We start from the raw sequence: 23679 nt of genomic DNA on the forward strand, positions 1-23679 counted from the left end.
CCGCAGGGTAATGGCAAGACGGCCTGGCTTACTCGGCGGAGGCAAGGGACAGGAAGGGAGCTAAGTACAGGGTGGCTCCAGGACAAAACTTCAGGCGAGACGAGGCAAGAGTTACCAGCAAGACAAGGCGAGGGTACAGAAGGCAGGGGAAGGGATACAAGGAGTCAGGACGAGAACAATCCAGCAGCCACGCCCTGGTCTCTGAAGGTATTTATGCAGCCAGCCCCAACGAGCATCAGCTGCCTCAATTAGTGCTCAACAGGAACAGAAACAGGGTAGATAGGAAAACCTGGAGCAAGGTTCGATGGACCGGACCGTGAACTGGAATGCGGACATCACGGACTGGACCATGACAAGGACATGCACTCAGTGGCCATTTTATTAAGCACACCTACTTGTTAACGCAAATATCTAATCAACCAATCATGTGGCAGCAACTCAATGCATGAAAGCATGCAGACATGGTCAAGAGGTTCAGTTGTTGTTCAGACCAAACATCAGAATGGGGAAGAAATGTGATCTAAGTAACTTTGACCATGGAATGATTGTTGGTCCCAGATGGGAAGTTTGAGAATAGTGCGAGAAACAAAAATAGTAAGTTTATTTATGTATTTATTTTTATTTATTGAGATGCAGCATTTTGAGGCGCGCCACCCAGCAATCCCCCAGTTTAATCCTATCCATGGGCGAAAATGATTTGTTGAAGAGAGAGGTCAGATGGGAACAGCCAGACTGCTTCAAGCTCACAGAAAGGTGACAGTAACTCAAATAATCACACCGGTCTGAATGCAGAACACATCGAACCTTGGCCTAGAGAAGACCACGAACATACACACAGTATATAAAATTCTGACAGACATTCATAGAATAGTTTAGTTAGAGTGTTTTCCCCAGGGTAAAATTGTCAAATACTAGGAGTCAAGACACAAGAGTCTGGGGATGCTGGAAATCTGAAGCAACACACAAGCGAGCTGGAGGAACTCAGCAGTTCAGGCAGCATCTGTGCAGAGAAATGGAGACGTCAGTGTTTTCAGTGGACATTCTCTCTTCCCTCCTCTCCCACTGGGCAGAAGATACAAAAGACTGAAGACACATACCACAGGCTCAGGGACAGTGTCTACCTCACTGTAATAAGACTACTAAATGAGTCCCTAGTATGATAAGATGGACCCTTAACCTTGTTAAGATCCTGAACTGCACTTTCTCTCTAGCTGTTACACTTTATTCAGCTTTGTTATTCGAACTTGTTCTCCCTCGGTGCACCGTGTAACAATTAGATGTGCATGAACAGTATTGCGAGTAAGCATTTCACCACACCTCGATACGTGTGACCAAAATAGATTAGTACCAATAGCAATCAGGACAAGGGCCCTTAGGTTTAAGGTGAGGGTGGGCAAGTTTACATGTGGTTTGCAAGACAAAGTGTTTTTTTATATCCACAGACAGTTGGTGTGGGTTTAATATTATTGTCCACAAGAACGGAGATACAGTGAAAAACTTCTGTTTTGTTTGCCCTCCACACAGACCAGGCCACACATCATTCAGGGACAAGGGTCGACTTGATTCACAGTGTACCAGCACGTATTTACATTGAGGCAGTAAAACAAACACAGAATGCAGAATGGTGGCTGCCTGGAACGCACTGCTGTAGGAGAGGGGCTGGAAGTAGAAACAACAGCGACAATTAAGAGCCACTTAGACACACAGACAGGCAGGGGATGGAGGGATATGGACCACGTGCAGGCAAAAGGGGAGAGCTGAGATGATTGTGGTCAGCACAGACTTGGTGGGCCAAAGGGCCTGTTTGTCTCCTGGTGCTTCCTTCCCAGCACAGCCACAGAGCTGCTGTGTGACTGGCGAAGGGAGGTTAGGGGAGTGGGGCATGATGGTCCACCCTGTGTGTGTGTCTCTACTGGGATGTATGGAGTGTCAGGGAGGGGTAGCACCTCTGGTGGGGGAACATGTCGCGTCCTTTTCAGGGTGGTTAGTCCACCTTTGGTCCCACCTGGCACTCAGCTCTCACCTGTGTCTCCCCGTAGCTGTTTGCATGCGACAGCGGCCACACCCCAGGCAACGGCTTCGACAAGCCGGCTAAACCAGGTGAGGGTAGCCGACGGGTCTCAAACCCTCGGTGAGATAGGGAGTTGTCTATCCCAGCATGTGAAGACAGACTCCAGCGGATTGAGCAGACAAGGCCAATGGACGGTCCAACGGTCAAGAAGGCAGTCTCTGCAAGTGTCGTGGAAAGTGTAGAGCAAGATAAGACACAGAAGATGTCCTGGTCATCCACTGCGTCTAGTCCCATCTCCAGCCATCTAGACTCTGTCTTGCCACTGGATCCAGATGAGAATTGGGAAGAGAGAGTGAGGCTGACGCTGCGCAACTCTCCCTCACTTAAATCCAAATCACGCGCTAGTCTCGACACCATCAAATGGTGACGAGGTCCTCTTCGACGTCGGCAGTGAACGAACACACACAGTGTGTGTCTACCCCACTGTAGGGAGGCGGGGTGTCAGAGTTGGGGGCAGTCACGGAGGTAAAACACAACTAGCCCAAGCACTGAGGGGGAACCAGTCAGATTATCTTAAGAAGTCAGAATAAAACCTGCAGGGGGAGGGGGGCAGTGTGTGCACTACACCAACAGGGGGAGGAGGTGAAGCAGCTTCCTGTCCTACCTCAGTACCCATCCCACTGGGTTATGTGACAACACGAGAGATGGCAGACAGAGGCCGAGGAGGAAGGCACAGAAACAGCTCATTTGGCCTGACTGATCCATCCTCACCGAGTTGCCTACCCAGATTTGTCCAATTTGCCAGCATCTGGCGCAGAACCATCTAAACCTTTCCTATCCACGTACCTGTCCAAATGACTTTCAGACACTGTAATTCAGAATCAGAATCAGGTTTATTATCACCGGCATGCGTCGTGAAATTTGTTTACTTAGCAGCAGCAGTTCAATGCAATACATAATAAAGAAGAAGAAAAAAAATATAATAATAAATAATCAATTACAGTATTGAATAGATTAAAAATCATGCAAAAAAACAGAAATAATATATATTAAAGAAGTGAGGTAGTGTCCAAAGATTCAATGTCCACTTAAGAATCGGATGGCAGAGGGGAAGAAGCTGTTCCTGAATCACTGAGTGTACCTTCAGGCTTCTGTATCTCCTACCTGATGGTAACAGTGAGAAACGGGCATGCCCTGGGTGCTGGAGGTCCTTAATAATGGACGCTGCCTTTCTGAGACACCGCTCACTAAAGATGTCCTGGGTACTTTGTAGGCTAGAATCCAAGATGGAGCTGACTAGATTTACAACCTTCTGCAGCTTCTTTCAGTCCTGTGCAGTAGCCCCTCCATACCAGACAGTGATGCGGCCTGTCAGAATGCTCTCCATGGTACATCTATAGAAGTTTTGAGTGTATTTGTTGACATACCAAATCTCTTCAAACTCCTAATGAAGTATAGTCGCTATCTTGCTTTCTTTATAACTTCATCAATATGTTGGGACCAGGTTAGGTCTTCGGAGATCTTGACACCCAGGAACTTGAAGCTGCTCACTCTCTCCACTTCTGATCCCTCTATGAGGATTGGTATGTGTTCCTTCATCTTATCCTTCCTGAAGTCCACAATCAGGTCTTTCATCTTACTGACGTTGAATGCCAGGTTGTTGCTGCGGCACCATTCCACTAGTTGGCATATCTCACTCCTGTACGCCCTCTCGTCACCATCTGAGATTATGCCAACAATGGTTGTGTATCAGTAAATTTATAGGTGGCATTTGAGCTATGCGTAACCACACAGTCATGGGTATAGAGAGAGAAAAGCAGTGGGCTAAGCACACACCCCTGAGGTGCGTCAGTGTTGATCGTCAGCGAAGAGGAGACGTTATCCCCAATCCGCACAGATTGTGATCTTCTGTTTAGGAAGTGGAGGATCCAGTTGCAGAGGGAGGTACAGAGGTCCAGGTTCTGTAACTTCTCAATCAGGATTCTGGGATGATGATATTAAATGCTGACCTGTAATCGATGAACAACATCCTGACATAGGTGCTCCTATTGTCCAGGTGGTCGAAAGCTGTGTGAAGAGCCATTGTAGCGATAGGCAAATTGCAATGGGTCCAATTCCTTGCTGAGGCAGGAGTTCAGTCTAGTCATGACCAACCTCTCAAAGCATCTCATCACTGTGGACATGAGTGCTACTGGGTGATAGTCATTAAGGCAGCTCACATTATACTTCTTAGGCACTGGTATAGTTGTTGCCTTTTTGAAGCAAATGGGAACTTATGCCTGTAGCAGTGAGAGGTTGAAAATGTCCTTGAATAAAACCATAAAACCATAAGACATAGGAGCAGAATTAGGCCATCTGGTCCATCGAGTCTGCTCTGCCATTCAATCATGGCTGATCTTTTTTTTCTCTCCTCCTCAACCCCAGTTCCTGGCCTTCTCCCGGTTACCTTTGATGCCCTGTCCAATCAAGAACCTATCAATCTCTGCCTTAAATACACCCAATGACCTGGTCTCCACAACTGCCCGTGGCAACAAATTCCACAAATTCACCATCCTAAAGAAATTTCTCCGCATCTCTGTTTTGAAAGGGTGCTCCTCTATCCCGAGACTGTGCCCTCTTGTCCTAGATACCCCCACCATGGGAAACATCTTTTTCCACATCTACTCTGTCTAGGCCTTTCAACATTTGAAAGGTTTCAATGAGATTCTCCCCCCATCCTTCTGAATTCCAGTGAGTACAGACCCAGAGCCATCAAACGTTCCTCGTATGATAACCCTTTCATTCCTGGAATCATCCTTGTGAACCTCCTCTGGACCCTCTCCAATGCCAGCACATCTTTTCTAAGATGAGGGGCCCAAAACTGTTCACAATACTCAAGGTGAGGCCTCACCAGTGCCTTATAAAGCCTCAGCGTCACATCCTTGCTCTTGTATTTTTAATATATATATATATATACATGATATATAGGTATCCGTTAGCCTCGTGAGACGATGGATTTGCGTCTTGGAAGGTTTCCAGTGCTCAGGCCTGGGCAAGGTTGTATGGAAGACTGGCAGTTGCCCATGCTGCAAGTCTCCCCTCTCCACGACACCGATGTTGTCCAAGGGAAGGGCACTAGGACCCATATAGCTTGGCACCAGTGTCATCGCAGAGCAATGTGTGGTTAAGTGCCTTGCTCAAGGACACAACACGTTGCCTCAGCCAAGGCTCGAACTAACGACCTTCAGATCACCAGACAAATGCCTTAACCACTTGGCCATGCGCCAACACACTTGAAACTCCCAACATGCTTTGCATCTCACATTTTTGGATTTTCTCCCCATTTAGAAAATAGTCTGCACATATACTTCCACTACCAAAGTGCATGACCATGTATTTTCCAACATTGTATATCCTTTGCCCATTCTCCTAATCTGTCTGAGTCCTTCTGCATCCTACCTGTTTCCTCAATGCTACCTGCCCCTCCAGTTGGTTGACACAGGTTTTCAGAGCCTTACCAGGTACTCCATCAGGACCTTCCACCTTGCGAGTATTCACCTTCTATAATTGTACTTGCCTCTACCACTTCCTCTAGCATTGTGAGCCAGACACCCACCACCCTCTGTGTGAAAAACCTGCACCTAATGAGCTATTTAGATCTTCCTCTGTCTCATCTGAAACAGATGCCCTCTAGTTTTACACTCCCCTACCCTGCGAAACGACTGTGATTATCCACCTTATTGATGCCCTTCGGCGCTTTATAAACTTCCATAGGTGGCGACTCTAGGAAGGTGGGGGGGGGGGAAGGTGGGAAATGATGTTTTCTTTTTAAAACACAGAGAGTGGTTTAAGCAACACACATCAAAGAATGCAGCAGGCCAGGTAGCATCTCTAGGAAGACGTGCAGTCGACGTTTCAGACCGACACCCTTCGTCAGGACTAACTGAAGGAAGAGCTAGTAAGAGATTTGAAAGGGGGAGGGGGAGGGAGATCCGAAATGATAGGAGAAGACAGGAGGGGGAGGGATGGAGCCAAGAGCTGGACAGGTGATAGGCAAAAGGGATATGAGGGGATCACGGGACAGGAGGCCCAGAGAGAAAGAAAAGGGGTCGGGGGGGAAAAACCCAGAGGATGGGCAAGGGGTATAGTCAGAGGGACAGAGGGAGAAAAAGGAGAGTGAGAGAAAGAATGTGTGTATAAAAATAAATAACGGATGGGGTACGAGGCGGAGGTGGGGCATTAACGGAAGTTAGAGAAGTCGATGTTCATGCCATCAGGTTGGAGGCTACCCAGACGGAATATAAGGTGTTGTTCCTCCAACCTGAGTGTGGCTTCATCTTTACAGTAGAGGAGGCCGTGGATAGACATGTCAGAATGGGAATGGGATGTGGAATTAAAATGTGTGGCCACTGGGAGATCCTGCTTTCTCTGGCGGACAGAGCGTAGGTGCTCAGCAAAGCGGTCTCCCAGTCTGCGTTGGGTCTTGCCAATATATAAAAGGCCACATCGGGAGCACCGGACGCAGTATATCACCCCAGCCGACTCACAGGTGAAGTGTCGCCTCACCTGGAAGGACTGTCTGGGGCCCTGAATGGTGGTAAGGGAGGAAGTGTAAGGGCATGTGTAGCACTTGTTCCGCTTACACGGATAAGTGCCAGGAGGGAGATCAGTGGGGAGGGACGGAGGGGACGAATGGACAAGGGAGTCGCGTAGGGAGCGATCCCTGCGGAAAGCGGGGGGGGGGAGGGGAGGGAAAGATGTGCTTCGTGGTGGGATCCCGTTGGAGGTGGCGGAAGTTACGGAGAATAATATGTTGGACCCGGAGGCTGGTGGGGTGGTAGGTGAGGACCAGGGGAACCCTATTCCTAGTGGGGTGGCGGGAGGATGGAGTGAGAGCAGATGTACGTGAAATGGGGGAGATGCATTTGCGAGCAAAGTTGATGGTGGAGGAAGGGAAGCCCCTTTCTTTAAAAAAGGAGGACATCTCCCTCGTCCTGGAATAAAAAGTCTCATCCTGAGAGCAGATGCGGCGGAGACAGAGGAATTGCGAGAAGGGGATAGCGTTTTTTCAAGAGACAGGGTGAGAAGAGGAATAGTCCAAATAGCTGTGAGAGTCAATAGGCTTATAGTAGACATCAGTGGATAAGCTGTCTCCAGAGACAGAGACAGAAAGATCTAGAAAGGGGAGGGAGGTGTCGGAAATGGACCAGGTAAACTTGAGGGCAGGGTGAAAGTTGGAGGCAAAGTTAATAAAGTCAACGAGCTCTGCATGCGTGCAGGAAGCAGCGCCAATGCAGTCGTCGATGTAGCGAAGGAAAAGTGGGGGACAGATACCAGAATAGGCACGGAACATAGATTGTTCCACAAAGCCAGCAAAAAGGCAGGCATAGCTAGGACCCATACGGGTGCCCATAGCTACACCTTTAGTTTGGAGGAAGTGGGAGGAGCCAAAGGAGAAATTATTAAGAGTAAGGACTAATACCGCTAGACAGAACAGAGAGGTGGTAGAGGGGAAGTGATTGTGTCTGGAATCCAAAAAGAAGCGGAGAGCTTTGAGATCTTCCTGATGGGGGATGGAAGTATATTGGGACTGGACATCCATGGTAAAATAAAGCGGTGGGGGCCAGGGAACTTAAAATCATCGAAAAGTTTAAGAGCGTGAGAAGTGTCATGAACATAGGTCGGAAGGGATTGAACAAGGGGGGATAAAACAGTGTCGAGGTATGCAGAAACGAGTTCGGTGGGGCAGGAGCAAGCTGAGATAATAGGTCGGCCAGGACAGGCAGGTTTGTGGATCTTGGGTAGGAGGTAGAAATGGGAAGTGCGAGGTGTGGGAACTATAAGGTTGATAGCAGTGGATGGGAGATCCCCTGAGCGGATGAAGTCGATGATGGTGTGGGAGACAATGGCCTGGTGCTCCTTAGTGGGGTTACGATCGAGGGGTAAGTAAGAGGAGGTATCCGCGAGTTGTAGCTGTGCCTCGGCAAGGTAGAGGTCAGTACGCCAGACTACAACAGCACCCCCCTTATCGGCAGGTTTAATAATAAGGTTAGGATTAGTGCGGAGGGAGTGGAGAGCAGAGCGTTCCGAAGGAGTGAGGTTGGAATGGGGACAAGGTGCGGTGAAGTCGAGACGGTTGATGTCCCGTCGGCAGTTAGCGATAAAGAGATCCAGAGCAGGCAGAAGACCAGAGCGGGGTGTCCATGAAGAAGAGGAGGGTTGAAGACGGGAGAAGGGGTCATTGGTGGGGTTGGAAGAGTCCTTGCTGAAGAAGTAGGCTCGGAGACGGACACGGCGGAAGAAAAGTTCCGCATCATGGCGAACATGGAACTCGCTGAGGTGTGGGCGAAGGGGGACAAAGGTGAGGCCCTTACTGAGGACCGAGCATTCTGCCTCCGACAGTTGAAGGTCGGAGGGGGTGGTAAAGACCCGGCACGGATGAGAGCTGGGATCAGAGTGGGGAGGGGGGAGGCTGGGGGTGTCAGTGGAGAGGGGAGGATTGGGGTGAGAGGAAGATGGAGCCTCTGAGGACCCAGGAGCTGACGGTGGGATCTGAGGGAGACGGGATTGCAGAGTATTGGTGGGGGAAGGGGAGACGGGAGTCACAATAGCAGCACATAAAGACCCGGCCTGGAGTTCAAGGCTGGAATCTTGAGAGCTGGGATCGGGGGGAGGGGGAGGCTGGGGGTGTCAATGGAGAGGGGAGGGTTGGGGTGAGAGGAAGATGGAGCCTCTGAGGACCCAGGAGCTGACGATGGGATCTGAAGGAGACGGGATTGCAGAGTATTGGTGGGGGAAGGGGAGATGGGAGTCACAATAGTAGCACATAAAGACCCGGCCTGGAGTTCAAGGCTGGAGTCGCAGTTGGTGGTTGCGCAATCGCTTTGAAGGTGTCCATGGTCGTTGCTGGAGTCCGGGTTTTAAATATGCCCTGAGGTGTTGGAGCCGCCGAGATCAATGGCAGAGGCCGCAATCTGAAGTTCATGCCTGCTAGTTTCAGGGCCGGCAGGCTCTGGAGTCTGTAGATGTAGGATCTTGCGATCTTTGCCTAACATGACAAAGTTAGAAAAACGGCGATTGCAGGCGTGAATCCGACGGAGGATGAAATAACGGGTAGGACCATTACAGACAGCGAAGAAAGTGTCCCGAAGGTGTGGAAGGGTCTGGGATAGGGACACCAAGTACCTCCTCATGGCGGAGAGAGTCACCTTCAGAGCTTGACGGGAGAAGCGGCGAGAGGCAGAGTCAATAAAATTTGAGTACCTGGGATCCTCAGAAGGTCCAAATTGAGAGGCTTGGAAACGAATCCTAAAGCCAATTGGAGTAAGTTGGTGACAGAGGCACGTTCCAAGAAAGGATATATGGCTGTGATAGCGAGTCTGAGTCAAAGTGTGGTCGAAAAGTTGAAGAGCCGAAGAAATTACAGATGGGGAGCAGCGAAAGATGGTTTCACTGAACTCCCATCGAAGAGAGGATCTAAACTTCTTCGGTGTAGGCATCACTGGAAGAGGCTTCGCAGTAGTGAATTTAAAAACGCAAACAACAGGAATTCTGCAGATGCTGGAAATTCAAGCAACACACATCAAAGTTGCTGGTGAACACAGCAGGCCAGGCAGCATCTCTGGGAAGAGGTACAGTCGACATTTCAGGCCGAGACCCTTCGTCAGGACTAACTGAAGGAAGAACTAGTAAGAGATTTGAAAGTGAGAAGAGGAGGGGGAGATCCAAAATGATAGGAGAAGACAGGAGGGGGAGGGATGGAGCCAAGAGCTGGACAGGTGATTGGCAAAAGGGATATGAGAGGATCATGGGACAGGAGGCCTAGGGAAAAAGACAAGTGGGGGGAAAGACAAGGGGTATAGTCAGAGGGACAGAGGGAGAAAAAGGGGAGTGTTTGTTGTTTGAGAGTGGTTTAAGGAACATTTGCAGGAGGTTCTGGTTGGGTTTGGCCCATTGACACAGGGAAAGGATGGTATGGTGAAGGAACAATGTTTGACAAGAGATGTGGAGCATCTAGTTGAGAAGAAGAAAGAAGCTTTCTTAAGCTTTAGCAAGCAAGGGTCAGACAGGGCTCTAGAGAGTTACAAGGTAGCCAAGAAGTCGGTGAGGAATAGACAGGAAGACTAGAAGGGGGCATGAGAAGGCCTTGGTGTCAATATAGGCCCTTATAAAGGCCACAAAGCAGCGAGGAAGCTGTAAAACACTGATGGGCGCTGCTTAAACGCCAGTTTGCAAGCAGTTTGCCAAGGGAATTGTCCAGTGGCCCAGAGCGCATGCGCCTGATGCCGGACGTGACGTCCAGTTCGGCTCAGACGGAAGTCCGACTGGGACCAAGCGCCAGGCTGCGGGTATCATCAACATCAAGAAGCGTTCCCAGCAGGGCAGGCGCCATGAGCATCGCTGGCCGTCGCGATGAGGATAAACCCTTCCCACCCCATGTCTCACCGCCTGCCCTGAGACTGTCCGTCCTGAGACCAGCGGCCCGAAATGGACGTGGCGGCGCGTGTGTACCGAGGGAGTAGAGCGGTTTGTCGCTAGCCTGGAATTGTGGGTAGGGAGGCGTCCATTGATTTCACAGCGCCTGGTGCACAGTCAGACGAATTGGGAACTGGTGGTGAGTTTCCCCAAACCCTGCCGACCTCTCGATGCCCAAATCTGAGCACGTAGCGACTGGAGCTGGAACTCAGAACGGGTAAAGAGGAATTGCACTCCTAGTAAATAATGAATCTGATCGAGAATTTTATCCAGATGAAGTCGCGAAGGCGGGGGGGGGGGCGGGAGCCAAATTAATGTGAATTTAATGTATATAGTTCGTATGTAATTGGGTAAAATGGCCTTTTCTATGACTTAACATACTGTAGATTTATGACAAGAAAATGATGATTGATTTCTTTTTAGTTTTGTTGGTGTTGTAACTAGAAGGGTAGAAATGGGTAGAGGCAGTGACCTTGCATTTTCAGAAGGACTTTGAAAGGTGCCATACAAAGTTACGAAACAAAATTAGGGCAACATGGTAATGTAAGAGTCAGCGCTAGTGACCGGGGTTCAATTCCTGCTCTGTCTGCAAAGACTTTGTATGTTTTCCCTGTGCTAAGAGGGATTCCTCCAGGAGGAAGTCACGGAGGGGTTGTCTACGGAGTCTCTGTGAGTGGAAGTTAGGAAGGGGTCAATAACTCTACTGGGTGTTTTTTATAGACCACCCAATAGTAACAGGGAAATCGAGGAGCAGATAGGGAGACAGATTCTGGAAAGGAGTAATAATAACAGGGTTGTTGTGGGAATTTTAATTTCCCAAATATTGATTGGCATCTCCCTAGAGTGAGGGATTTAGATGGGGTGGAGTTTGTTAGTGCGTCTGGGAAAGTTTCTTGACACATTCTGTAGATAAGTCTACAAGAGGAGAGGCTGTACTTGATCTGGTATTGGGAAATGAACCTGGTCAGGTGTCAGGTCTCTCAGTGGGAAAGCATTTTGGAGGTGGTGATCACAATTCTATCTCCTTTACCATAGCATAGAGGGATAGGAACAGACAAGTTAGGGAAATGTTTAATTGGAGTAAGGGGAAATATGAGGCTATCAGGCAGGAACTTGGAAGCATAAATTAGAAACAGGGAAACATAGGGAAGAAATGTGGCAAATGTTCAGGGGATATTTGCGTGGGGTTCTGAGTAGGTACGTTACAATGAGACATGGAAAGGATAAGATCTGTGGTGCACAAAGGCTGTTGTAAGTCTAGTCAAGAAGAAAAGAAGAGCTTATGAAAGGTTCAAAAAACTAGGTAATAACATGAATCTCGAAGATTATACGGCCAGCAGGAAGGAGCTAAAGACTGAAATTAGGAGAGCCAGAAGGGGCCATGAGAAGGCCTTGGCAGACAGGATTAAGGGAAACCCCAAGGCATTCTACCAGTATGTGAAGAGCAAGAGGATAAGACATGAGAGAATAGGACCAATCAAGTGTGACAATGGAAAAGTGTGTATGGAACGGGAGGAATTAGCGGAGATACTTAATGAATACTTTGCTTCAGTATTCACTATGGAAAAGGATCTTAGCAATTGTAGGGATGACTTGCAGTGGACTGAAAAGCTTGAGAATGGAGATATTAAGAAAGAGGATGTGCTGGAGCTTTTGGAAAGCATCAAGTTGGGTAGGTCACCGGGACCGGACAGGATGTACCCCAGGCTACTGTGGGAAGCGAGGGAGGAGATTGCTGAGCCTCCTGCGATGATCTTTGCATCATCAATGAGGATGGGAGAGTTTCCAGAGGATTGGAAGGTTGCAGATGTTGTTTCCTTATTCAAAAAAGGTAGTAAGGATAGCCCAGGAAATTATAGGCCATTGAGTCTTTCTTCAGTGGTTGGTAAGTTGATAGAGAAGACCCTGAGAGGCAGGATTTGTGAACATTTGGAGAGGCATAATATGATTAGGAATAGTCAGCATGCCTCTGTCAAAGGTAGGTTGTGCCTTGTGACCCTGATTGAATTTTTTGAGGATGTGACTAAGCACATTGATGAAGGTAGAGCTGTAGATGTAGTGTATATGAATTTTAGCAAGGCATTTGATAAGGCACCACATGCCAGGCTTATTGAGAAAGTAAGGAGGCATGGGATCCAAGGGGACATTGCTTTGTAGATCCAGAACTGGCTTGCCCACAGAAGGCAAAGAATGGTTGTAGACAGGTCATATTCTGCATAGAGGTTGGTGACCAGTGGTGTGCCTCAGGGATCTGTTCTGGGACCCTTACTCTTCGTGATTTTTATAAATGACCTGGATGAGGAAGTGGAAGGATGGATTAGTAAGTTTGCTGAGACACAAAGGTTGGAGGTGTTGTGGATAGTGTGGAGAGCGGTCAGAGGTTAGAGCGGGACATTGATAGGATGCAAAACTGGGCTGAGAAGTGACAGAATGGAGTTCAACCCAGATAGGTGTGAGGTGATTCATTTTGGTAGGTCAACTATGATAGCAGAATATAGTATTAATGGTAAGATTCTTGGCAGTGTGGAGATCAGTGGGATCTTGGTGTCCGAGTCCATAGGACGCTCAAAGTTGCTGCGCGGGTTGACTCTGTGGTTAAGGAGGCATACGGTGCATTGCCCTTCATCAATCGTGGGATTGAGTTTAGGAGCCGAGAGGAAATGTTGCAGCTATATGGGACCCTGGTGAGACCCCACTTGGAGTACTGTGCTCAATTCTGGTCACCTCACTACTGGAAGGATGTGGAAACTATAGAAAGGGTGCAGAGGAGGTTTACAAGGATGTTACCTGGATTGAGAAGTATGCCTTATGAGAATCGGTTGAGTGAACTCGGCCTTTTCTCCTTGGAGTGACGGAGGATGAGAGGTGGCTGATAGAGGTGTACAAGATAATGAGAGGCATCAATTGTGTGGATAGTCAGAGGCTTTTCCGCAGGGCTGAAACGGCTAGCACGAGAGGGTACGGTTTGAAGGTGCTTGGAAGTAGGTACAGGGGAGATGTCAGGGGTAAGTTTTTTACGCAGAGAGTGGTGAGTGCGTGGAATGGGCTGTCGGCAGGGGTAGTGGAGGCGGAAACAATAGGGTCTTTTAAGAGACTCCTGGATGGATACATGGAGCTTAGAAAAATAGAGGGCTATGGGTAAGCCTAGGTAGTTCTAAAGTAGGGACATGTTCAGCACAGCATTGTGGGCCGAAGGGCCTGTATTGTGCTGTAGGTTTTCTATGTTTCTATGTATTTCTGTTCCTCACACTTTCCAAAGACAAACAGTTTAGTTAGTTAATTGGTCAGTTGGGTGTAATTGGGCAGTGTGGGCTCGTTGGCCCGGAAAGGTGTGTTACTGTGCTGTATCTCATAAAGATAAAAATAAAACAACCAAGGGCTGGAGATATTATACTGGTGTGAATTGAGGATTGGATTCGAAATGGCTGAAAAGATTAGGAATAAACAGTTTGTTTTCTGGGTTTGAAGGCTACAAGGATAGATACAGGGGCCCCAGCGGTTCACAAGCCATGATCAGTGACTTGGGGCCCAGTGTCTTGTATCCATATTTACTGATGGTGCAGAACTGGGTGACGGTGTTGGAACAGGAATACAGGAAGTTATCGATTGCACAGGATATGTGTGGGTGAGGATGACTAGTTGGTTCATTGTCCATCCTATCTGACGATGACAGTGAAACCTGTGTGGCAGCGTTTTTACGTGGAAAAGCCAAGGTACTGAGGCAAATCCATTCTCTCGAGCTCGGAAATCCGGGTTCGGTGGTATGAGCCTTCCTTGTTGGCAGTGATGACCGTGACTTCTGTGCCTTGTCCTGTGCTCCCCCCCCCACCCCACGAAGTGTTACAAAACCACCTTCCTGACTGTTGGATCTCATCTGCCCAGTCCGCTGGGGCAGACTTTGCACGCTAGGGCAGACGTGTCCTTCTTCCTCCGGGGTACGGGGCCCATCAGCTGCCCTCGTCTGGTTCAGCCTGCCTGTCAAAGCTTTGTATCGATGGTGTGGCCACTATCACAGGCAAACAGCTACGTTACGCCACAGGTGAGAGCCGTACCCACTGGGGAACAAAGGTGAGTGAGCTGCCCCAGAATGGACACAGCAAGCCCCTTCACCAGAGGTGCTGCCCCTGGTGGGTGAGAACAGGGCAAATGAAATCTCACATGGAGAAGTCAGTGACACTAGCTCTAAATGAGCTCATCCAATTCCGTGAAATAAATAGAGCAGTGGATTACTTTGTAAATGACTACCGATTCAGAGTGAGGGTGTTCAGAGAGTCCTGAGAGCTCGGTACACGACTCACTGAGAGTGAACGTGCAATTAAGATGACAGAAGGTATTGCAAAATAATTGAACTATATAATGCTGCAGTTACACTCGGTGACCTCCTGTATCTGATGAAGTATCCACTGAGTGTGTGTTTGTGCTCCTCTGCAGCAGGAGCCCATCACTTGAATGGTTGATGTGTTGTACGTTCAGAGATGCCGCTCTGCACACCCCTGTTGTAACGTGTAGCTATTTCAGTTCCTGTCAGCTTGAACAAGTCTGCCCATTTTCCGTGAGCTCTCCCATTAACGAGGTGTTTTTACCCAGAGACCTGCCATTCACTGGATTTTTTTTTGTTTTTCGCACCATTCTCTGTAAACTCGAGAGAACGTTGTGTGTGAAAATCGCAGGGGATCACCAGTTGCTGAGATACTGTGGGCACCAACAATCACTCCACGATCAAAGTCACTTGGATCAATTTTCTTCCCCATTCTGTCATTTGGTTAAACAACATCAGAACCTCTTGACCATGTCTGCGTGCTTTATGCATTGAGTTGCTGCCACATGATTGGCTGATTAGATGTTTGCATTAATGAGCAGGTGTACTTATTAATGTAGCCACTCAGTGTATCGAGGCCCTGGGGAGATGGTTTCTGAAATATTGCAAATGAGCGTGATCTCCATCCCAGCCTGCGGTAAGAATCTGCCCCAGACGGCCCTCGAGGTTGAGTCCCTGAGTGCAATTAAGGGAAAGATCAATGGATGTTAAGGTACCTGGAATGGGCTGCCAGGGGAAGTGATGGGAAGCAGATACAAGTGGAACGTTTAGACAGATGTGTGAAAGGCAGGGAATGGGGTCGGATGGATCCTGTGCAAGGGGACGGGATTAGTCTGGATCGGCATCACGGTCAGCACAGACATGGTGGGTCACAGGGCCTGTTCATCTGCTGTACTGTTCTGCTCTCCATACTGAGGGGCGAAAGAAACGGGGTCAGTGCAGGGAAGGAGGAGATCAAGGGTAAGGGGATGAATGTCACACCGCCAAAAAGGATCTAGTGCTTTCCCGGCTTGTATGACAAATAAACTCTTCTCGGGCACAGTGCAATATATAAAAAATACTTATCTACAATAAGAAATAATATAAAATATTAAATAGTACAGTAGTGCAAAAATAGTGAGGTAGTGTTCATGGGTTCATTGTGCATTGAGAAATATGCTGGCATTGGGGAAGAAGCTGTTCCTGAAGCATTGAGGGTTTGTGCTGACGAGCTTCTGTCTCTGCTCTCTGATGGTGGCACTGAGAAGGGGGCAGGTCCTGTGTGGTGGGAGTCGTTAACGATGGATGACCTTTTTCTGAGGCATCACCTTTTGAAGGTCCTCAACAGTGGGGGCTGAAGTTACAACCTTCTGTAGCCTTCTCTAGTCCTGTGTAATGGCCCCTCCTTACCAGGTGGTATGCAACCAGGGATACCCACCACGGTACAGCTGCAGAAATTGGCTGCAGTCTTTGGTGAGCATATGTTGTGAAATCTGTTAAATTTGCAGCTGCAGTACGATGCAATACATGATCGTATAGAAAAAAACTGAATTAGAGTAAATATATGAGTATATTAAATAGTTCAATAAGTAGGGCAAGAAAGTAGTGAGGTAGTGGATTGAATGTCCATTCAGAAATCGGACAGCAGAGGGGAAGCTGTTCCTGAACCACTGAGTTTGTGCCTTCAGCGTTCTCTACCTCCATCCTGACTGTAACAATGAAACGAGGGCATGTCCTGAGTGATGGGGGTCCTTAACGATGGACACTGCCTTTCTGAGGCACTACTCTTTGAAGATGTCTTGGATACTACGGAGGCTAGTGCCCGTGGAGCTGACGGAGTTTACAATGGTCTGCAGTTTACTTCGATCCTGTGCAGTAACCTCCCCCAGCCCCCATACCAGATGTGGTGCAGCCAGTCAGAATGCTCTCCATGTTATATCTGTAGAAGTTTTCAGACCAAATCTCCTCAAACTCCTAATGAAGTATAGCCCCTGTCTTGCCTTCTTTAGAATTCACTGATATGTTGGGACCAAATTAGATCCCCAGAGATATTGACACCCAGGAACTTGAAATTGCTCACTCTCCCCACTTCTCATTGAGGATTGGTATGTGTTCCTACGCCTTGCCCTTCCTGAAGTCCACAGTCAGTTCTTTGGTCTTAATGGACGTTGAGTGCCAGGTTTTCTCTATGACACCACTCAGTGAGCTGGTATATCTCACTCCTGTACACCCTCTCATCACCATCTGAAATTCTGTCAACAGTGGTTGTATCATCAGCAAATTTGCAGATGGTATTTGAGTGGTGCCTGGTCTTACAGTCATGGGCCATCGTTGTGGCTATCCCTCGGTCGAGGATGATGGTCTTCGTTCTGTTGATCTACTCATGGGCTCTCAAGTGGCTTATGAGTATATGGGTGTAGAGAGAATTGAGCAGTGGGCTAAGCACACAACCCTGAGGTGCACCAGTGTTGGTTGTCAGCGAGGTGGATATGTTATTTCCAATCTACACAATCCAATCCAATCTCTGCAAATTGCTAATGAAATGTAGGCGCTTACCATCACGTAGGGTGTCGGGGCCAGAGATGAGAGTCAGGCCGGTTCTGTATGATGCTCCACAATGTTTCTTGGGCTCTGCAATGAACTGGGGCCGAGGCTGTGGCCTGCTCTGGGCTCACCTTCATTCTGAGTGCAACTTGCTTAATGTTTGCATGATTTGTTTTCTTTCCCTCCGCACGTTGGGTGTTTGATGCTCTTTTTTTTAATGAGTTCTTTTGGATTTCTTATTTTGTGGCCGCCTGTAAGGAGACAAATCTCAAGGTTGTATCATGTATACATACTTTGATAATAAATGTAGTTTGAACATCAAACTTTTCAACTTGGAATTTTCTTGCTTCTCTGCTGCAACATCATCTGTGGGGTGGGGAGCCTCCGTCTTTCCTGTGGACAGGTGGAGGGGCCAGACCTCACTGTTAAACACGGCACATTCGCCAGCACAGTGCAGGATGTTGTCGTGACAGTGTTTGGGAGACTTGCCTCATGTGCTGGCTAATAATTTGTTTCCCCAATAATCTGCATCTCCCTAGTTCATCGCTGTTTTTTCACGTAGGACTTGGCAGTGCAAAAATGAACTTCCTCAGCTCCCGTACGGCCCAAGGGTGCTTTGATATGTCGTGTGAATGTATTAAAAGACTTGACCTTCATTGCGATATCAGGCAGGGAATTTCAAAAGTTTGTATCCAGGGATTTCTAATCTTTATGTAGTGATTTGTTATCTGAGCGTGATTGACTACTCTGCCCAGTCTTGTGCTCAAATCTGGAGCTGGACACAAGCTCCTGATCCTGACCCAGAGGCAGGATAATCATAGAGCACTACAGCATGGTAACAGGCCCTTCAGCCCATCTAGTCCTTGTCAACTGGATTTCCTGCCTGGACCCATCTGTCCATATCTGAACCATAGCCCTCTCGACCCCTCTCATCAATGTGCCTGTCCAAACTTCTCTTAGATGTTACAATTACGGTGATCTGTTCTGTCACTACCCTGCACTTATTGATGGTTTTTGTGTCTTTTTACATCAAAGGTGGAGGAATCACGGCTGAGTATCTCAGACGGAATATCACATCAGGTCTACACCCCACTCAGCTCCCCAGCACCTGAATATCATCGGCCTGTGAACGTGGAAGGAGAGATGCTGGTTTGTTTCACTTCAGACCCCAGGCAGTGAGGGCTGTTGCAGGGCACCGACCGTGACACAGCTGGGGACTGAGACACTGTCTATGGTGGGGAGGGGAGAAACCACTTGTATGGGGTTGGGACCAAGTTGCAGAGAAGCCGTGTAACAACTTCAGCTCCGTGAAGGAGCGGGCAGTGATCACTCCACCTGTTTCCATTTGAGGAAAGTAATTCAGTCATCTTTTTACTGAGTGATCACTGAGGTCCTGGAGAAACACTGTCACCCTGCTCAGGGGGTGAAGGGACCCACCCAGTCATCGTATCTGATGAGACACCAGCAAATTCTCACTGGAGAAGAGGCTGTTCCTCTGCTCTGTCGTGCAGGAAAGGACTCACTCACTCATCCCACATGGTGATATGTTAGTGAATTCACACCGGGGAGCAGCCGTTCACCTGCCGCCATTGTGGCAAGGGGTTCACTCAGTCGTCACAGCTCGTGATACACCAGCGGGTTCACACCAGGGAGAGACTGTTCACCTGCTCTGAGTGTGGCAAGTGGTTTAATTGTTGCACAACTTTCAAATGCACCAACAAACTCACACCGGGGAGAGGCCCTTCACCTGCTCCCAATGCGGGAAGGAGTTTACTCGGTCATCCGAACTTCTGATGCATCAACGAATTCACACCGGGGAGAGGCCGTTCACCTGCTCCAAGTGCGGGAAGGGGTTCACTTGTTCAGCTGATCCGCTGATTCACCAACGCATTCACACCGGGGAGAGACCGTTCACCTGCTCTGAATGTGGGAAGAACTTCACTCAATCTTCTCACCTCTGGAGGCACCGAAGAGCTCACGCTAAAGGGACTGTTTAAATGTGCGGTACATACGTGGGGAATTTAAACAATGCAGCTGCTGAGGGAGCGGTGAGTTTACAAGTGACTGCAGGAACTGATTCTGCAGTTGTTGCTGCTGTTGATCACATCCAGGTTTGGACCCTGGTTACTGGACACATTTGGGTTGTTTCCCCTGGAACTGCAGGTACACTTGTGTTCTGCATCGATTATAAATAAATCTGTTCTGTGTGAATGAACTGGGCTTGAGGATGTGGGGAGACTTTGAGTGGATCCAGACAAGCTGAAGGGACTGGGAGGAACATGGCACGTGGAGGCATATGTGGGGAAAAAAAGGTCGTCAATTTCAGTGGAAAGTCCTGATGTTAAGTTGATGAGAATGGTGCCCGGTCATGGTCGGCCGTGACTTTGCGTACTGCTGGGGCGGTTGGGAGGCACTGAGTGACTCTCACCTGTGGTGTGATGCTCAATGAGCGCAATCCACTAAGGGAACAACACCATGGTGGAGGCAGGAGGATTGAGTCAATGGTCTGGGTTTCCTGACGCAGGGTTTCGACTGGAAACATCAACTTGTGCCTTCATCGTCCAGAGGCTCTGCTGAACCCGCTGAGCTCTCTCAGCGTCCTGTTTTGTGGTCCCAGGGTCCAGAATCTGGTTCACCTGGGGAAATGGGCCAAGAACTTAGGGGCAGCTTAAGCCAAGTGCACAGTGTTGCCTTTTGGCAACTTAAACCAGGACAGGACTTGCACGGTGAATTGCAGTGCCCTGAGGAACTCTGGCAAACAGAGTGACCTGCATGTACAGGGTTCCCTGGAAGTGGTGACGTGGGTAGACGGGGTGGTGAAGGCGTTTGATAGTTACCCTCATCGGTCAGGGGCTTGAGCGCAAGGGTCAGCACCTGGCTTGCAACTGCACGAGAGGTTGGTGAGACCTCACTGAGTTTCTGGTCACCTGACTGTAGGAAGGATAACATTAAGAAGGCAAAGGTGCAAAATAGATTCACAAGGATGATACCAGGATTGGAAAGCTTGAGTTATAAATGGAGAATGGATGGAACATAGAACACTACAGCACGGTGATGGTTCTGCGGCCCACGGTTGTGGTGAGTTTGAGTTATGAAGAGACTGGGTAGAATGCTGAACACTACAGCACAGCGTTGTGTCGGCCCTTTGGCCAACGACGTTTGCCAACTTTTTAACCTACTCTATGATCAATCTAACCCTTCCCGACTACATTGCCCTCCATTTTCTATCATTCATGTGCCCATCTCAGAGTTTGTTAAATGCCCCTAATGCGTCTCCCTCTACCACCTCGGGCCGTGTGTTCCATCACTGTGTGTGTGTGGGGAGCGGATAAAAACACTTTCCTCTGCTGGTTATACCCTCTGGAGCATAGTGGGTTGAGTCGTTACCTTACAGAGGTTTATAAAGTGATGAAGGGTGGATAATCACAGCCGTTTCTCAGGGTAGGGGAGCGTAAATCTGGAGGGCTTCTGTTTCAGGTGAGACAGATTGAAATGGCTCATTGGGGCAGGTTTTTCACACACAGGGTGGTGGGTGTCTGACTCTCAATGCTAGAGGAAGTGGTAGAGACAGGTACGATTACAGTGTTGAAAAGCCTATTGGACAGGAAAGGTTTAGAATGATTTTGAGCCCAATGCTGGTAAACTGGATGAGTTTGGGCCAGCAACTCGGTCAGCATGGATAAGTCGGGCTGAAGGACCTGTTTCAGTGCCTTACACGTCAGATTCTGTCTGCTGTCTCTTGTGTCTCTTGTGATGGGCACTGAGGCAGGATGAAGAAGGTGCCCTCCTCAGTGTTCAGGCTCGGTAAGTTTTATCCACCTCGCTGAACCGCCATGTCCCTCCAGTGGGGTAGGGACACCTACAGCTCAGGACCATGAATATCTGTATCAATATTCCCTGTTCATCCATCTCCAGGTGACTTTTGGAAGGACTATCATGACAGCTGCCAGCTGGTAGTCCTTCCCCTCCTCACCTCCTTATTCTGGCTTCTTCCCTCTTCCTTTCCAGTCCTGATGAAGGGTTTCAACCCAAAACATCAACGATGGTTCACCCCCATAGGTGATGCCTGAACCTGCTGAGTTCCTCCAGCAATTTGTGTGTCTCTCTCGAAGTACTCTCCCTTCATTGGATAGTCCATGAGCTCTGCTTAATCTATCTTTTGTGGCTACTTTTTGCCCTCCTTGCTTTCTTTGTGAGTCCACTCCTGCAATCTACTGTAGTCTCCAGGTATTCACTCGATCTCAGCTGCCTGTACCTGACCCATACCTCCTTGCTTCTGTCTGGAGCCTCGACATCCCTTGTCATCCATAGCAACACACATAAAATGCTGGAAAGCATTATTTTTACTGAGAGACATAGAACAGGCCCACTGAGCTTGTGCCACCCACTTACACCCATGTGACCAAGTAACCTATTAACCGATACGTCTTTGGAACATGGGTGGGAACCAGAATGCCCAGGGGAAACCTGCATGGTCACTGGACAGTGTGCAGACTCCCAACAGAATGTTTCAGATTCTTGGCATTTAGAAAATTATTTTGTTGTCATTTCCTAACTTGTCACATTTCAAATGTGCAATTTACCTATTGTTAATTTGCACTTGTGGATAAATTCTATAATTATACCATGTGGACTGTTCCACCAAGCTGCTGTGGAAAGACTGACTTATTAATCCAAAAATAAGGCCTAGATAGGGTGGGTGTGTAGAAGCTGTTTCCTTTAGTGGAGGGGTCTAGGATCAGAGGGTCGTGGACGTGATTTGAATTGACTTTATTTCTGACATCCTTCACATACATGAGGAGTAAAAATGTTTAGATTACATCTGTCTAAATGTGCAATGTACAACTTATAGTAATTTGTAATAAATAGTATGGACAACAGGACAGTCAATATAGCATAGAAATACAATCAGTCCGATGGCCTGGTGGAAGAAGCTGTCCCGGAGCCTGTTGGTCCTGGCTTTTATGCTGTGGTAGAGTTTCCTGTATGGTAGCAGCTGGAATAGTTTGTGGTTGGGGTGACTCGGGTCCCCAGTGATCCTTCGGGCCTTTTTTATGCACCTGTCACTGTAAATGTCCTGAATAGTGGGAAATTGACATCTACAGATGCACTGCACTGTCTGCACCACTCTGCAGAGTTCTGCAATTGAGGGAATTACAGTTCCCATACCAGGCAGTGATGCAGCCAGTCAGGATGCTCTCAATTGTGTCCCTGTAGAAAGTCCTTAAAAATGGTATTTTTGCCTGTAACAAAATGGAACCTGTATTGTAGCAAAGTGCTTTGCTAATAGTGTTTGTGCAACATTTATGCCAATGGAACCCAAGTCCTCGGTAAATTACCAACTAGCAGATGAATTACTGGAAGAGTGCCAAATACACTGATTAAGCAGATGAACAGAATGCACCCTATCCTTGAACTTGTGTATTAAGGAGTGACTGCTGTCTGTTTATTCAAAGCTATCACTGGCTCTTGTGTGGTACTAGTCTTCCCTTGCAGCAAGTAAAATAAAGGTGCTTATGATTGATCCACTTTGAGTTAATTGTTTATTATAAGATGTAGTGAAAAGGTCCTCAGAAGAGAAGAACCTCCCTTTAGAACAGAGATGAGGAATTCGTTACCCCAGACACTGTGGGTGCAAAGTCATTGGGTATATTTAAAGAAGGTTGATAGGTTCGTGATTAAGGGTATTGAAAGTTATGGGGGGAAGGCAGGAGAATAAGGTTGAGAGGGAAGATAAATCAGCCATGATTGAATAGTGGAGCAGACTCAATGGGCTGAATGGCCTAATTCGGGTCTTAAAACTCATGTCAATAGACAGATTTTGCCTATTAATAAAAACTGCAATGATATGATAAATTTCTAAATTCTGAAGATTATAACACAGGTATTAATTAGCACATATTATTAAATACTGTATGTGCTCAAGAGCAAGACTATTTATTGGATTGGCAAGAAAGATTAAAAATCCCCCTAGTTCCAGGGGCTGTAAATATCATCAGAAGGATGCCAGACTGGGATAGTAAATCCTGGATATAATTCTAAGGAGCAATTACAGTGGAATCCAGCTCCTACAGTCACTCGAGGACTCGCTGCTGATTCCACAGACTGGGCGACTACCTCCCCACTCTTTGAGCCAGTGAACACCCTCTCTACGGTGTGAATTACTGGTGTCACAACTATGAGAAAATCTGCAGATGCTTAAAATCCAAAGCAACACACAAAATGCTGCGAGAACTCAGCAGGCCAGGCAGCGTCCATGGAAAAAAGTAAACAGTCGGCCTGAAACATCAGCTGTTTACTTTTTTCCATAGATGCTGCCTGACCTGCTGAGTTCCTACAGTAGTTTGTGTGGGTTGTTTTCTGGTGTGTCTTA

The 23679-nt window shown here is 48.0% G+C and overlaps 1 pseudogene; it reads left to right on the top strand.

Moving 5' to 3' along the window:
- LOC140203679 (uncharacterized) overlaps window positions 1–22811 on the top strand; it is a 131669-nt pseudogene extending 108858 nt beyond the window's left edge.
- Window positions 22812–23679: the final 868 nt, after the last annotated feature.

Source organism: Mobula birostris, chromosome 10, assembly GCF_030028105.1.
Source record: "Mobula birostris isolate sMobBir1 chromosome 10, sMobBir1.hap1, whole genome shotgun sequence".
Classification (NCBI taxonomy): Eukaryota; Metazoa; Chordata; class Chondrichthyes; order Myliobatiformes; family Myliobatidae; genus Mobula; species Mobula birostris.